Genomic DNA, 15,244 nt, shown 5'->3' on the forward strand with positions numbered 1-15,244 from the left:
CTGCAGGTGTTCGCTTTCTATAACGAAGCGTAGAAAACGCTGATGCTCTGGCGCAATCGGCACGTGAAGATAAGCATCTTTGATGTCTATTGATGCTAAGAAATCTCCTTGAGACATTGAGGCTATGACGGAGCGTAGAGATTCCATCCGGAACCTCCTGGTTTTTACGTGTTTGTTGAGCAACTTTAGATCCAGGACGGGCCGAAAGGACCCGTCCTTCTTTGGCACCACAAACAGATTGGAGTAAAAACCGTGACCTTGTTCCTGAAGAGGAACGGAAGTCACCACTCCTTCCGCCTTTAGAGCGGCCACCGCCTGCAGCAGAGCATCGGCTCGGTCGGGCGGTGGGGAAGTTCTGAAGAAACGAGTTGGAGGACGAGAGCTGAACTCTATCCTGTACCCGTGAGACAGAATGTCCCTCACCCAACGGTCTTTGACCTGTGACAGCCAAATGCCGCCAAAGCGGGAGAGCCTGCCACCGACCGAGGATGCGGAGAGAGGAGGCTGAAAGTCATGAGGAAGCCGTCTTGGTAACGGTTCTTCCTGCTGTCTTTTTTGGGCGTGACTGAGTCCGCCAAGAATCTGAGCCTCTCTGATCCTTTTGAGTCCTTTTGGACGAGGAGAATTGGGACCTGCCTGAGCCTCGAAAGGACCGAAAACCAGACTGACCCCTCCTTTGTTGGGGCTTGTTTTGTCTGTGTTGAGGTAAGGATGAGTCCTTACCCTTGGAGTGTTTAATGATTTCATCCAAACGCTCCCCAAACAATCGGTCACGAGAAAAAGGCAAACTGGTTAAGCACTTCTTGGAAGCAGAATCTGCTTTCCATTCTCTCAACCACAGGGCTCTGCGCAAAACCACGGAGTTGGCTGACGCCACCGCCGTACGGCTCGTAGAGTCCAGGACAGCATTAATCGCGTAAGACGCGAATGCAGACATTTGAGAGGTCAATGGTGCCACCTGCGGAGCAGATGTACGTGTGACCGTGTCGACCTGTGTAAGGCCAGCTGAAATAGCTTGGAGTGCCCATACGGCTGCAAAAGCTGGCGCCAACGACGCTCCAATAGCTTCATAGATGGATTTCAGCCAGAGCTCCATCTGCCTGTCAGTGGCATCTTTAAGTGCCGCTCCATCTTCTACTGCAACTAAGGATCTAGCTGCAAGCCTGGAGATTGGAGGGTCCACCTTGGGACACTGGGTCCAACCCTTGACCACGTCAGGGGGAAAAGGATAGCGTGTATCTTTAAGCCGTTTAGAAAACCGCTTCTCAGGAAAAGCGTGGTGTTTCTGTATAGCATCTCTAAAGTCAAAGTGGTCCAGAAAAGTGCATAATTTACGTTTGGGATATCTGAAATGGAATTTCTCCTGCTGTGAAGCTGCCTCCTCCTCAGTAGGAGCTGGCGGAGAAATATCTAACATCCCATTGATGGACGCTATAAGATCATTCACTATGGCGTCACCATCCGGTGTATCCAGATTGAGAGCGGACCCAGGATCAGAATCTTGATCAGTGACATCCGCCTCATCACCCATAGATTCGTCCCGCTGGGATCCTGACCAGTGAGACGAAGTTGAGGGCCCCTCATAACGAGCCCGCTTAGGTTGTCTGGGACTGTCGTCCGAGTCAGAATCATCACCCTGGGGTGCATGTGACACCCCCGGAGCTTGGAAGTGTTCCAGCTGAGGGGGACCAGGGGGCAATGATGCCACAGTGTCCATGGTCTGAGTTACTGGTCTAGACTGCAATGTTTCAAGAATCTTTGACATGGTCATAGACAATCTGTCAGCAAAAGCTGCAAACTCCGTTCCTGTCACCTGGACAGCATTCACAGGTGGTACACCCTGGGTCACGTCCAGCAGAGGCCCCGGCTGTGCAAGTTGCACAGGAGCCGAGCACTGCACACAATGGGGGTCAGTGGAACCTGCCGGTAGAGCAGCCCCACATGCGGTACAGGCAGCATATAATGTCTGTGCCTTGGCACCCTTGCGTTTTGCGGACGACATGCTGTTGCCTCCTTGTAATCTAGGAGGGGGTATAGCCGAGAATCACCAGCGACCGTACAGTACAAAGTATTTGCAAATACAAAATACTCAGTATACAAACGGCACAAGTGGGGGTGAGCCCTTGAGGCTGCTTACCGCCCGCTGAACAGCGGGTATGAGGCCGTAGAATCCCGTGTCTGGGTCTCCCCGTCTCCCCTCTGCAGCTCAGCGTGCAGGCAGGAATGGCTGCCGGCGTCCTGTGAAGAGGGGCGGACCGTGGGCGTGCCACAAACAGAGCGGGAAACTGCGTCCTACTGTGCCTGGTGTGAGGGCTGGAGTATGTAAAAACGACTCCAGCCCTCAGCGCTGATGCTCTGTACAGCGTCCCGCCCTCCTCCTGACTGGCAGGTGCGGAGGCGGGAACGAACGAACTAGGCCGCAAAAGCCGGGGACTGTAGTAATAAGCGCGGCCGTGATATATGCACGGCCAGCGCGGAAGTCCCCGGCGCACCACAAGTCCCAGCCGCGTCGCAGTCCCAGCGGCCGGCGCGACCGTTCTCCCTGAGTCTACCCACTCAGCCAAGCTGAAGTGAGGAAATGGCACAAGAGCAGCAGCGCTGTTGTCCCCGGCGCACTAACACACCCAGCAATGCTGCGGTGTGCGCGCGTATGCACGGGGACACAGAGTACCTTGACGGAGCAGGGCCATGTCCCTGACGATACTCAGCTCCATATCCAGCGGCTTCTCCAGGGGCTGCGGATGGAGCACGGTCTCAGTGCCTGGAGACCGGTAAAATCCCACTTCGCCCAGAGCCCTAATGGGGATGGGGAAGGAATCAGCATGCGGGCTCCAGCCTCCGTACCCGCAATGGGTACCTCAACCTTAACAAGCACCACCGACAGAAAGTGGGGTGAGAAGGGAGCATGCTGGGGACCCTAGTATGGGTCCTCTTTTCTTCCATCCGACATAGTCAGCAGCTGCTGCTGACTAAACAGTGGAGCTATGCGTGCGTGTCTGACCTCCTTCGCACAAAGCAAAAACTGAGGGACCCGTGCTCCCACGGGGGGGTGTATAGCCAGAAGGGGAGGGGCCTTACACTTTTAAGTGTAGTACTTTGTGCGGCCTCCGGAGGCAGTAGCTATACACCCAATTGTCTGGGTCTCCCAATTAGGAGCGAAAAAGAAAAAGGCCAAGAAGCATGGCCGGAAGGGCGACACCAGGACAGGAAAATTCTCCAGGTCCTGTGAGATTTTGGCCAAGGAATACTTCCGAGCCCGAGTCATAGTGGAGATGACTTCAGGAGGGATACCAGAAGTCGTCAAGATCCAGGACTCAAGAGCCACGCCGTCAATCTGAGAGCCGCAGAATTCTGGCGGAAAAACGGACCTTGTGAGAGAAGGTCTGGACGGTCCGGGAGATGCCACAGCACCTCAACGGACAGATGGAGCATGTCAGGGTACCAAGCTCGCCTGGGCCAGTCTGGCAATGAAAATGACCCGACAGCCCCCCCATTCTGAACTTGCGCGGGTCTCTGGGCAAGAGCTAGAAGAGCTAGAGGGGGAAACGCGTAAGACAGACGAAACTGGGACCAATCTTGAACCAGCACGTCTGCTGCAAAGGCCTGAGGATCGTGGGAGAGAAGATCCACTTCCGGAGTGCCCCACTTGCGGCAGATTAACCGAAACACTGCCGGATACAGAGCCCACTCGCCGCTGTCCACGGTTTGACGGCTGAGACAATCTGCCTCCCAGTTTTCCACGCCTGGGTTGTGGACTGCGGATGTGGTGGACCTGGAATCCTCCGTCCACTGAAGGATACCAACAGTGCCAGGCGTCTGAGTGTCACGCCCTGGTGTTAATGTAGGCAACCGCTGTGGCGTTGTCTGACTGGACTCGAAATGTTCTTGCCCGCCAACAGGTGGTGAAAGGCCAAGAGAGCTAGAAGCACAGCTCTGATTTCCAGCACAGTGATCGAGAGGGCTGATTCGGACGGAGTCCAAGTGCCCTGCGCTCTGTGGTAGAGATATACCGCTCCCCAGCCGGATAGACTGGCATCCGTGGTGCGGATCACCCAGGAGCCAGGAAGGAGCGCCCCTGAGACAGAGAGAGGGGCCGAAGCCACCACTGAAGGAAGTCCCTGGTATGTGGCGACAGAGCCACTAACCTGTGCAAGAAGGAAGTCCGCTTGTCCCACAGCGGAGAATGTCCAGCTGTAGGACGCAGATGGAACTGGGCAAGGGAACCGCTTCCATTGACGCCACCATCTGACCCAGCACCTGCATTAGGTGCCTGATGGAATGACGGCGGGGCCTCAGCAAAGAGCGCACCGCTAGTGGAGGGACTGCTGTTCGACTAAAGGCAGCTTCACAAGTGCCGGCAGAGTCTCGAATTGCATCCCTAGGTACGTGAGCTTCTGGGTCGGAGTCAGAGTGGACTTGGGCAGAATGACAAGCCACCCGAATTGGACTAGAGTGGCGAGAGTGAGCGAGGCACTCCGCTGACGGTCTGCACAGGATGAAGCCTTGACTAGAAGGCCGTCCAGGAAAAGGAATGCCAACCCTTGGAGGTGCAGAACCGCAACCACTGCTGCCATGACCCTGATGAATACTCGAGGGGCCGTGGCTAACCCGAAGGGAAGAGCCACGAATCGGAAATGTTCCTCTCTGATTGCAAAACATTGCCATCGCTGGTGCGAAACTGCAATTAGCACATGCAGATAGACATCTCTGATGTCGAGGATGCAAGGAATCTCCTTGGGTCATTGAGGCAATGACTGATCGGAGAGACTCCATGCGAAAAAGCCGCACCTGAACATGCTTGTTGAGAAGCTTGAGATCCAGGATGGGCCGGAAGGAACCGTCCCTTTAGGGGACTAGGTAGAGATTTGAGTAGAAACCTCTGAACCGTTCCCAGGCGGGAACCGGTACAATTACTCCGTTGGCCTGCAAGGATGCCACGGTCTGAGAGAAGGCGGCGGCCTTGGAGCAGGGGGGAGTTGACAGAAAAAAAATCTGTTTGGCGGGCTGGATAGAATTCTATCCTGTAGCCGTGGGAGATGATATCCCGCACCCACTGATCGGAGACGTGTTGAAACCACATGTCGCCAAGCGGGAGAGCCTACCACCGACCAAGGACGTTTCTGGCGCGGCCAGATAGTCAAGAGGAGGCTGCCTCAGTGACAGCAGCTCCTGCGGTCTTCTGAGGACGCGGCTTTGTGCGCCAGTTGGGTTTTTGGTCCTTGGCTGAGTTAGTGGACGAGGCCGAGGGCTTAGAGGCAGACCAGTTGGAGGAACGAAAGGAATGAAACCTCATAGTTACATATAGTTACATAGTTACTTAGGTTGAAAAAAGACCTAGGTCCATCTAGTTCAACCTTCCTCCACCAGTTCTACATTTGGTCACTAAGTCATTTATAACCAACAATGTTGTGTGTAGGGAGGAAATTATCCAGCCCTTTTTTAAAAGCTGTTATAGTATCTGCCATTACTACCTCTTGTGGTAGTGTATTCCACAGTCTGACCGCTCTAACTGTAAAGAACCCTTTCCTATTTAGGTTTCGGAATCGCTTTTCTTCCACTCGCAGTGAGTGCCCCCTGGTCCTTAGTATTGTCTTTGGAAGAAATAAGTCATGTGCCAGTCCTTTATATTGACCACACATGTATTTATACATATAAATGAGATCTCCTCTGAGACGTCTTTTTTCTAAGCTAAACATATCTAACTTTTTCAACCTGTCTTCATATGGGAGGCCTCCATTCCTTGTAATAGTCTAGTTGCCCGCCTTTGAACTGACTCTAACTGCTGAATGTCCTTTTTAAAATGTGGAGCCCAAAACTGGATCCCGTATTCCAGATGTGGCCTTACAAGTGATTTATAGAGGGGTAACAATACGTTGGGATCACGGGATCTAATCTCTCTTTTTATACACCCTAAAATCTTGTTTGCTTTAGCAGCTGCTGCCTGACATTGAGTGCTGCTGCTCAGCTTATTTGTAATGAGAATACCCAAGTCCTTCTCCTGTTCTGTAGTCCCGAGTTTACTTCCATTTAATGTATACGCAGCTATAGGATTACTCCGTCCTAGGTGCATTACTTTACATTTATCAACATTAAATCTCATTTGCCAAGTATCTGCCCATTCTGACATCTTATCCAGATCTTTTTGTAATATTGTACTATCAAGGTCAGTTTTTAATATCCTACATAGTTTGGCGTCATCGGCAAAGACTGACACTGTACTATCAATCCCATCCACAAGGTCATTGATAAAGAGAGTAAAAAGAATCGGTCCAAGCACAGATCCCTGCGGCACCCCACTGCTGACTATAGCACATTTAGAGAATGTACCATTTATGACTACTCTTTGTTTCCTATCTTTTAGCCAATTCCTTACCCAGTTGCATATTGTGTCCCCTAGTCCTTGCTTCTGGAGCTTTAGTATAAGGCTATTATGTGGTACAGTATCAAATGCCTTTGCAAAGTCCAAATAAATCACATCAGCTGCATTACCAATATCCAGGTTTGAACTTACCCCCTCATAGAACCCCAACAGGTTGGTTAGACACGACTTATCTTTCATGAATCCATGCTGTTTGTCAGTTATCATATTATTTTCTGCAACATATTTTTGCATGTCATCCCTTAAAATGCCCTCAAAAACTTTGCATACTACTGATGTCAGGCTTACTGGACGGTAGTTGCCTGGATCTACCCTCTTACCTTTCTTAAATATCGGTACCACATCAGCAATCCTCCAATCCTGAGGCACCAACCCTGTTACAAGTGAGTCTAAAAAGATGAGATACAGCGGTCTGTCGATTACGGAGCTCAATTCACTCAATATTCGTGGATGAATGCCATCTGGCCCTGGGGATTTGTCAATGTTTAATTTACTCAGACGTAGGCGTACTTCATCTTGTGTTAAATTAATTATATCGGGTGGTGGACTTTGATTTTTCACTTGTTGAATGATCCCTGGTACAGTCAGTTCCTTGGTGAATACAGATGAGAAATGCCTATTTAATATCTCAGTCTTTTGTTTGTCCTCTATAACTAACTTGTTATTATATTTTAAGGGGCCGATACTATCCTTTGTTTTCCTTTTGGCATTAATGTATTTATAAAAGATTTTGGGATTTATTTTAATGTCATTGGCGATTTTTGTTTCAGTAGCTAATTTTGCTTGTTTGATTTCTTTTTTACATTTCCTATTGATATCTTTATACTCCTGCAATGCTATTTCTGTATTCTCAGCCTTTAAGATTTTAAATGCCCTTTGTTTTTGTTTTATTATACTTTGTATAATAACCTCGATAATATGTATGTATAACCTCGACTGGTTCCTGCCCTGTACAGGTTCCTGGTTTTGGCTTGTGGCATGGAAGTACTCTTCCCGCCAGTAGCTTCCTGAATAATTTCATCCAGTTGTTCACCGAACAGCCTAGGCCCAGCAAATGGGAGCCCAGCAAGGAACTTCTTTGAAGAAGCGTCTGCCTTCCACTCTCGAAGCCACAGGATCCTGTGGATAGCGAGAGAATTGGCCGAAGCCACCGCAGTGCGGTGAGAAGCCTCCAGAATGGCAGACATGGCATAGGATGAAAAGGCTGAAGACCTGGAAGTTAAGGCAACCATCTCGGGCATAGAGTCCCTGGTGAGGGAATGCATCTCCTCTAGAGAAGCAGAGATGGCTCTGAAGCCCACACTGCTGCAAAAGATGGGGAGAATGAGGCCCCTGCCGCCTCATATACAGATGGCGGTCAGTGGAATCCTTAAGAGAGGTGCCATCAGCCACTGATACAACTGTCTGGGCTGAGAGTCTAGACACCGGAGGGTCTACCTTTGGTGAATGAGCCCACTCCTTGACCACCTCTGGTGGAAACGGAAACCGGTCATCAGAACCACGCTTTGGGAAGCGTCTGTCAGGACAGGCTCTGGGCTTGGTCACAGTGGCCTGAAAAACTGGAGTGGATAAGGAACACACTCCTTGTTCTCTTAGGCAAGGTATACTGATGCTTTTCTGCCAGAGAGGGTTGCTCCCCTGATACAGGCGGATTGAGGTCCAGTACAAATATAATGGACGCAATCAAATCATTAGCATCTGCGTCAGTTTCGGACAGATCAATGGGGTATATGGAGTAGCGTCCGAGCCCCCAGTAAAGGCATCCTCCTTGTCCTGCGAGTCAGCTCGTGAACCAGAGCCACGGGACGAGGAAGGAGAGGGGTCCCTGCGTCTCCATTTTAGGAGGACGGGGTCTGAGACCAGATGAAGAATCCTCTGTGAGCTTTGCTGAGCGAGCCGTAGCAGCAGAAGCGCCCTGAGAAGGGGGCTGATGCATGCTCAGCAGTGTCCGGGACAGCTGTCCCCTGGAGAGAGGGATTCTACCCAAGCCGGGGGTTCAGCCACCGGAGCCGGAGGGACCACTGGGGATGAGCCTCCAGGCTGAGGCACCACCATGTTAGAGCAGGCATCACAATGTGGTTATGTGCTCGGTACAGGCAGTACGAGCTTACAGCAGTGCATATTAGGTACAGCCTTGCAGCCTTGCTCTGATGTGAGACATGCTGCTGAAGTGGGGGCTCTGGCCAGAATGACCCCCAGCAGAGTATATAAACAGTGTATATAAGCAGGTCCACAACCGGAGGTTGTGGCTTGCCAGACCGTTTGACATAGAGACATCTCTGTGCCCTCCAGATCCCACAGCCCGGACCCCCAGAGAGATGGCCAGCGCCGATCGCTGTCACAATGTGGTTATGCAGACATGCAGGAGAACGCTGATAAAGAAGGGAATTTTGTTTACTTACCGTAAATTCCTTTTCTTCTAGCTCCAATTGGGAGACCCAGACAATTGGGTGTATAGCTATTGCCTCTGGAGGCCACACAAAGTATTACACTTAAAAGTGTAAGGCCCCTCCCCTTCTGGCTATACACCCCCAGTGGGATCACTGGCTCACCAGTTTTAGTGCCAAAGCAAGAAGGAGGAAAGCCAATAACTGGTTTAAAGACCAATTCAATCCGAGGAAACATCGGAGAACTGAACCATACCACATGAACAACATGTGTACCCGAAAAAACAGAAAAACCCCGAGAAAACAGGGCGGGTGCTGGGTCTCCCAATTGGAGCTAGAAGAAAAGGAATTTACGGTAAGTAAACAAAATTCCCTTCTTCTTTGTCGCTCCATTGGGAGACCCAGACAATTGGGATGTCCAAAAGCAATCCCTGGGTGGGTAAAAGAATACCTCATGATAGGGCCGTCAAACGGCCCTCTCCTACAGGTGGTCAACCGCCGCCTGAATGACTTATCTACCTAGGCTGGCGTCTGCCGAAGCGTAGGTATGCATCTGATAATGCTTGGTAAAAGTAAGTAGACTCGACCAGGTGGGTGCCTGACACACCTGCTGAGCCGTAGCCTGGTGCCGTAATGCACAGGATGCACCCACGGCTCTGGTAGAATGGGCCTTCGGCCTTGAGAGAACCAGAAGCCCAGTAGAACTGTAGGTTTCAAGAATTGGTTCCTCGAGCCCCCGAGCAAGGGTGGATCTGGAAGCTTGCGACTGTTTACGCCGACCAGCGACAAGGACAAAGAGTGCATCCGGGTGGCGCAGGAGCGCCATGCGGGAAGTAGAACCTGAGTGCTCTCACCAGAACCAACAGATGCAAATCTTTCTGAAAATGATGGACTGGACGAGGACACAAAGAAGGTGAGGTGATATCCTGATTGATATGAAAATGGGATACCACCTTAGGGGGAAATTCCGGAACCGGACGCAGAACTACCCTGTCCTGGTGAAGGACCAGGAAGGGAGTTTGTATGAGAGCGTTGCTAGCTCGGAAACTCTCCTAAGAGACGAGACCGTTACTAGAAGGCCACTTCCCGTGAAAAACGGGAAGGGAGACATCCTTCAAAGGCTCGAAAGGCGGCATCTGGAGAGCAATTAGAACCTTGTTCAGGTCTCAGGGCTCTAACGGCCGCTTGTACGGAGTGCTGAGAAGACAAACTCCCCGTAGGAACGTGCGTACCTGAGGAAGTCGTCGTTTCTGAAAAAATACAGATAGCGCTGAGACTTGTCCCTAAAGGGAACTGAGCGACAACCCATTTTCCTACCTAGATTGCAGGAAGGAAGGAAACATAGACGATGCAACCGGCCAGGGAGAAACACCCTGCGCCGAGCACCGAGATAAGAACATCTTCCACGTCCTGTGGTCAATCTTGGCGGACGTTGGTATGCTAGCCTGTCTCATGGTGGCAACCACGTCCTGAGGTAATCCTGACGACACTAGGTTCCAGGACTCAATGCCACACCATCCGGTTGAGGGCCGTAGAATTCAAATGGAAGAATGGCCCTTGAGACAGCCAGTCTGATTGGTCTGGTAGTGCCCCCGGTTAGCCTACCGTGAGGCACCACAGAACCGAGTACCACAACATCCTCGGCCAATTTGTAGCGACGAGGATGGCGCGGCCGCAGTCGGTCTTGATCTAGCGCAGTACTCTGGGCAACAATGCCAGAGGTGGCACCTAAGGTAGCTGGAACTGCGACCAATGCTGAACTAAGGCGTTTGCCGCCAGAGCTCGATGATTGTGAAACCGTGCCATGAAGCTGGCACATTGTTGTTGTGCCGTGACGCCATTAGATCGACGTCCGGCCTCTGTCAGCGGCGCCAGATCTCCTGAAACCCGTCCGGGTGAGGAGACCATACTCTTTCGGCCACACCTCAGCGACTTAGGAAGTCAGCTTCCTAGTTTCCACACTTGGGATGTGAATTGTGGATATGGTGGATGCCGTGTCTTCCACCCACATCAGAACCTGCCGGACTTCCTGGAAGGCTTGCCGGTTGCGCGTTCTTCCTTGGTGGTTGATGTATGCCACCGCTGTGGAGCTGTCCGACTGAAGTCGGATATGCTTGCTTTCCAGCCGCTGTTGGAAGGATTGTAGGGCAAGATACACTGCTCTGTGTTCAAGAACATTGATCTGAAGAGTGGACTCTTGCTGAGTCCACGTACCCTGAGCGCTGTAGTGGAGAAAAACTGCTCCCCACCCTGATAGACTCGCGTCTGTCGTAACTATCGCCCAGGACGGGGATAGGAAGGACCTTCTTTTTGACCAAGAGGTGAGAAGAAGCCACCACCGTAGAGATTCCTTGGCCGCCTGAGAAAGAACGACGACTCTGTTGAGGGACGTCGACTCCTCATCCCATTGGCGGAGAATGTCCCATTGTAGTGGACGCAGTAAAACTGCGCGAAAGGAACTGCCTCCATTGCTACCATCTTACGTAGGAAGTGCATGAGGCGTCTCAATGTGTGCGACTGGTTCTTAAAGAAGAGCTTGCAGCCCGTAGTGAATGCTGTTTGTCTAGCGGCAGCTTCACTATCGCTGAGAGAGTAAGAAACTCTATGCCTAGATATGTTATCGATAGGGTCGGGGTCGGATCTGACTTTAAAAAGTTGATGATCCACCCAAAACTCTAGAGAGTCTCCAGCGCAACGTTCGGGCAGTGTTGGCATGTTTCCTAAGAGAGTGCCTTGACAAGTAGATCGTCTAAATACGGGACCACAGAGTGACCCTGAGAGTGCAGGACTGTGACTACTGCTGCCCTGACCTTGGCGAAGACCAGTTGGACTGTCGCTAGCCGGAAGGTAGAGCTACGAACAGAGGGTGTTCGTCTCCTATAACGAAGCGTAGAAACGCTAGTGCTCTGGATCAATCGGCACGTGTGGATAAGCATCCTTGATGCCTAATGATGCTAGGAAATATCCTTGGGACCTTGAGGCGATGACATGGCGGAGGGATTCCATCCGGAACCGCCTGGTGTCCACGAGCTTGCTGAGCATTTTTAGATCCAGAACGGGACGGAACGGCCCGTTGTTATAGGTACCGCAAAGAATTTGGGGTAAAAACCGTGACCTTGTTCCTGAAGAGGAACGGGGGTCATCACTCTTTCTGCCTATAGAGTGCACCCTGTTTGCAGAAGAGCAGCGGCCCGGCCGGGAGGTGGAGAAATTCTGAAGAATCGAGTTGGAGGACGAGAAGTGAGCTCTATCCTGTACCCGTGAGACAGAATGTCTCACACTCAATGGTCATTGACCTATGGCAGCTAAATATCGCCAAGGCGGGAGAGCCTGCTACCGACCGAGGCCGCAAGTCATGAGGAAGCCGCCTTGGAAGCGGGTTTTCAGACTGTCGCTTTTTTGGGCGAGACTGAGCCCGCTAAGAATCTTAGCTCCTCTGATCCTTTTGAGTCCACATTGGACGAGGAAAAATGGGACCTGCCCGCGCCTCGAAAAGGCCGAAAACCCCGACTGCCTCTTGCTCTGTTGGGGTTTGTTGTGTCCGGGCTGAGGAAAGGATGAATCCTTACCCCTGGACTGTTTGATGGTTACATCCAACGCTCACCAAACAGTCGGTCAGCAGAAAAAGGCAACTGGTTAGGCAACCTTTTTTGGAAGCAGAATCTGCCTTCCATTCACTTAACGAGCAGACCAGGCTCTGCTTAAAAACACGGAGTAGCGGAGGCTACCGCCGCACGGTTCGCAGAGTCCAGGACAACCTGAATCGCGTAAGAAACAAATGCAGACATTTGAGAGGTTAAGGATGCCACCTGCGGCACAGATGTACGTGTAACCGTGTCAATCTGTGTAAGACAAGCTGAAATAGCTTGTAGTGCCCCAAGGGAGAGAATGCCGGAGCCAACGGTGCGCCGACAGCCTCATAGATGGCTTTCGACCAGAGATCCATCTGTCTGTCAGTGGCATCTTTGAGTTTGCAGTTCCATCTCCCACTGCAACTATGGATCTAGCTACAAGCCTGGAGATTGGAGGATGCCGCTCGGGACATTGGGTCCAGTCCTTGACCAAGTCAGGGGACAGGGATAACGTGTATCCTAAGCCGTTTGGAGAAGCGCATATCTGGATAAGCGTGGTGTTCCTGGACTGCCTCTCTGAAGGCAGAGTGGTCCAGAAAAATACGTGAAGCTGACTCCTCCACTGGAGGAGCTGTGAGAAATAACCCACATTCTATAGATGGACGCTATAAGATTATTTACTATGGCGTCACAATCAGGTGTATCCAGATTGAGAGCGGTCTCAGGATCAGAATCCTGAGCCGCTACTTCCGCCTCATTACACAGCGAGTCCTTCTGTTAGGACCCTGATGAAACCGAGGCCGCTCATAGCGAGCCCACTTAGGCTGTCTGGGACTGACGTCCGTGCAGAGCCGTGACTCTGGGATGCGTGTGACATTCCCGGAGCTGTTAGTTATTCACACTGAGGGGGGCCATGGATCAATGATTCAACAGTGCCCATATTGTGAGAGACATGTCCGGACTGCTAGGCTTCTAGTATCATAGCCATAGTCTCAGAAAAACTGTCAGTAAATACTGCAGACACCGTCCTCATCCCCTGGCCATTAGTGCATACAATGGGAGTCTATGTACCTGCCGGCCGTATAGCCGTACATGCTGTACCAGCTGTATAGAAAAACATGTGGTTCTGCACCTTTGTTTTACACAGAGAATATGCTGATAACTCCTCCGCATAATCCAGGAGGGTATATACAACGTGCGACCAAACAGTGCAATGTATATATACAAGCATATCTATAAGTGCACTTCTGCACTAGTGGGGTTAGCACCACAGGTGCTGCTTAACGCCTGTTACAGCGATTGTGTGACTATCAGAATGCCAGGGTCTTCCACACTTGTCTCTGTATCGTACAGAAACTGACACTAATGGCTGCCGGTGTCCTTGTAGAGAAGGAAGCCGTGGGCGTGCCTGAGAAAGTGCGGGAATCCGGATTCACAGTGCACACAGTGAGAGGGGTGGAGTATGCAAAACATACTCCAGCTCTCAGCTCTGCTCTATGCAGCGTCACGCCCCTACCCTGACTGTCAGGGCTGTGGGCGGTAACGAAGGGAGACTAGGCCCAGAAGCCGGGGACTCGAGTTAACAGCGCGGCCGCCGTAAAAGCGCGGGCCGCGCTGAAGTCCCCGGCGCACCACAAGTGCCAGCCGCGCCGCAGTTCCAGCGGCCGGCGCGACCGATTCATAGAAGTGGCCAGCGTCCCGCCCCTCTCCTGACTGGCAGGTCTGGGGGCGGGAACGAACGGAAGCAGGCCGCAAAAAGCCGGGGACTCTAGTTATCAGCGCGGCCGCCGTAAAAGCGCGGGCCGCGCTGAAGTCCCCGGCGCACCACAAGTGCCAGCCGCGCCGCTGCCAGCGGCCGGCGCGACCGATTCCTGGAAGTGGCCAGCGTCCCGCCCCTCTCCTGACTGGCAGGTCTGGGGGCGGGAACGAACGGAAGCAGGCCGCAAAAGCCGGGGACTCTAGTTATCAGCGCGGCCGCCGTAAAAGCGCAGGCCGCGCTGAAGTCCCCGGCGCACTACAAGTGCCAGCCGCGCCGCAGTCCCAGCGGCCGGCGCGACCAATTCCCATAAGTGAGCCTGCTTCAGCAAAGCTGAATGAGGCCATGGCACAGGCGCCGCAGCGCTGATGTCCCCCGGCGCACTACAACACCCAGCATGCTGCGGTGCGAGCGCCAAATGCACGGGGACACAGAGTACCTTGAGGAAGCAGGGCCATGTCCCTGATGTACTCCGCTCCATCCAGCTTCTTCTCCAGGGGCTGTAGATGGAGCACGGTCTCAGTGCCTGGAGACCGGTAAATCCCACTTCACCCAGAGCCCTGTAAAAAGGGATGGGGAAGGAATCAGCATGTGGGCTCCTGCCGCCGTACCCGCAATGGGTACCTCAACCTTACAAACACCTCCGACATACAGTGGGGTGAGAAGGGAGCATGCTGGGGACACTATATGTGTCCTCTTTTCTTCCATCCGACATAGTCAGCAGCTGCTGCTGACTAAAAAGTGGAGCTATGCGTGGATGTGTTGCCTCCTTCGCACAAAGCACAAAACTGGTGAGCCAGTGATCCCACTGGGGGTGTATAGCCAGAAGGGGAGGGGCCTTACACTTTTAAGTGTAATACTTTGTGTGGCCTCCAGAGGCAATAGCTATACACCCAATTGTCTGGGTCTCCCAATGGAGCGACAAAGAAATGGCGCCGGAGCGAGGAGAGAGGGCGGGGCCAACTCTAAGAGCGGGATCGGAGGGCCAAGGAGGTATACAGGGGAGGGAATCTTTCCTCAGAGAGGAGTGTCCCTCCCCAGTGCTGAACAGTCGCTGGGCGGAGCCGCACTGTCCCTCTGCATGATTGGCATGCAGGGGCAGTGAAAACGAAACTAGGCCTCAGGTGAAGCCGGGGCCTAAATTTAACGC

The 15,244-nt window shown here is 52.3% G+C and overlaps 1 protein-coding gene across 5 annotated transcripts in view; it reads right to left on the bottom strand.

Moving 5' to 3' along the window:
• ARID4A (AT-rich interaction domain 4A) overlaps positions 1 to 15,244 on the bottom strand; it is a 244,604-nt gene that overhangs the window by 198,947 nt on the left and 30,413 nt on the right. The gene's annotated exons all lie outside the window — the stretch shown is intronic.

This window comes from Anomaloglossus baeobatrachus, chromosome 12 (genome assembly GCF_048569485.1).
Source record: "Anomaloglossus baeobatrachus isolate aAnoBae1 chromosome 12, aAnoBae1.hap1, whole genome shotgun sequence".
Taxonomy (NCBI): domain Eukaryota; kingdom Metazoa; phylum Chordata; class Amphibia; order Anura; family Aromobatidae; genus Anomaloglossus; species Anomaloglossus baeobatrachus.